The sequence below is a fragment of the Capsicum annuum genome, chromosome 1 (genome assembly GCF_002878395.1).
Source record: "Capsicum annuum cultivar UCD-10X-F1 chromosome 1, UCD10Xv1.1, whole genome shotgun sequence".
Taxonomy (NCBI): Eukaryota; Viridiplantae; Streptophyta; class Magnoliopsida; order Solanales; family Solanaceae; genus Capsicum; species Capsicum annuum.
Genome location: NC_061111.1, coordinates 223,363,236 through 223,365,275, shown reverse-complemented (window position 1 = coordinate 223,365,275; position 2,040 = coordinate 223,363,236).

Genomic DNA, 2,040 nt, shown 5'->3' with positions numbered 1-2,040 from the left:
ATATATATTATAATGTATATATATTGTAGTATATTTTATTAGTAGTAGTATATATACACTGAATGGTGCGTATACATGTGTATATATCTTCTGTAGATGTGTATATTTAACGTATACATGTGTATATGTTTTATAAATTAGTATAGATGTGTATGTTTAACGTATACATGTGTATATGTTTTATAAATTAGTATAGATGTGTATATTTAACGTATACATGTATATATGTTTTATAAATTACTATATAACTATATATATATATATATAAATATATATATATATATATATATATATATTATTGTATATTTTATTGAAACTTTAAAGTAGTACATATATATTGGATGGTGCATATATATGTGTACTTGTGTATATAATGTATATAGGTGGGTATATATAATGTATATTGAAAAAAATTTTTTTTTTTTTTTATATATTTTTGACCGGATTTGACCGATTTTTTAATCGAATTTGACTGGGTTTAGGTGGGTTTGATCGGGTTAGGTTAAGTGGGTCGGGTTAGGATTGTTTTTAATTTTTTACTGTTGAGACCAAATCGGCCCGGCCCACTTAGACCCCAACTCGGACCCGGGCCAAAAACCAATTAAATGACACGGGCCGATTTCAGGTTGGCCCGGCTCGGCCCATATGACAGTCTTAATCCACTATCATAAAATCAATAATGTCATTAAAGAGAAAAAGGAAATTATCAATGACACAATTTCTTATCCTCCTATGACAAATTAAATCAACTAAATTGAGGATGGATCAAAATTTACCATAATTAAGTAGTATAATTTAAATTAAAGAGAGGTAAAATATTAATCAAAATAACCAAATAAAAACATACCATAAAGTGGTTAAAAAAAGAATCAATCCTGCTTTAACTAAGGGAGGAGGATCAATAAACATGGGGAGCTAAAATAATTATCAATAAATCGTGAATCAAAGATTGACATAAATAATTAATAAGTGTAAAATCCTCAAGTAAGGCAGCAAAAATCAATTGAAGACATAAAATATGAATTTTCATAATCACATAGGTAAAATCTATTCAAAATGAACAAGGGTAAAAAGTCAATCCAATAATATATTTTCATTAAGAGGTAGTAGGATCAATTAGGAGAAAATTCATGTCAAACGGGCCAAAAATAGTTACGTAAATCCTATTATGCAAAAGTCCTCTAATTACAATACATTTACTCTCAGTCTCAAGACATTTAAAAATATATGAATGCAACATAAGGCTCACTTCAACATACAAGAACCACAACAATTTCAAACTTTGGATCATTTAATGCACGATTCGAAACAATAATATTAGCCAAGGTTGATTGTATTTCGGGCTCTTTGCATATCACGGTCTAAACATCTAAATAAACATGAGCTCGAAACATTCGAACCAAAAAATCAGATGCAAACCTCACGAATTTCATATCTAAGGATAAAAATAAAGTAGCGATAAGAACGGGATTTTGAATTAAAAGGGACAAACAAATTTCCCAATTAAGTGAGGGCCTTCGAGTTTTAAAAATTAGGTAAAAATGATAAAAAAAATTCAATTTTTTAAAAAATTTTGCTTCAATAACTTCCCAATTATGGTCGAAAAAATTAATAATATTTCATAAAATGGACACAAAATGATATGTCAACATAAAACATTTGATTGACTAGCGAAATTATATTAGTGCCACATAGGTTGACTATCAAAATTATATCAGTGTCACTTAAATTGAAATAGAAGAAAAAGTATTATAAATCACAATAAAATATTTGATTGACTATTGAATTTATATTAGTGCCACATAGGTTGACTTTCGAAATTATATCAGTGGCAGTTAAATAGAAATAGAAGAAAAAATATTATAAAATGGTAATAATTAAAAATTAAAATTATTTTAATAATTAATTATCTAAATTATATTTGTGTCACATAAATTGAGATAAAAAAAAATAACATATATAGCACGGGCCCTTCAATGTCTAGTTTGAGAGGGAGAGGAAAAAAATGGGGTGGCTAGGGGGGAATGCATTTAGGGTTAG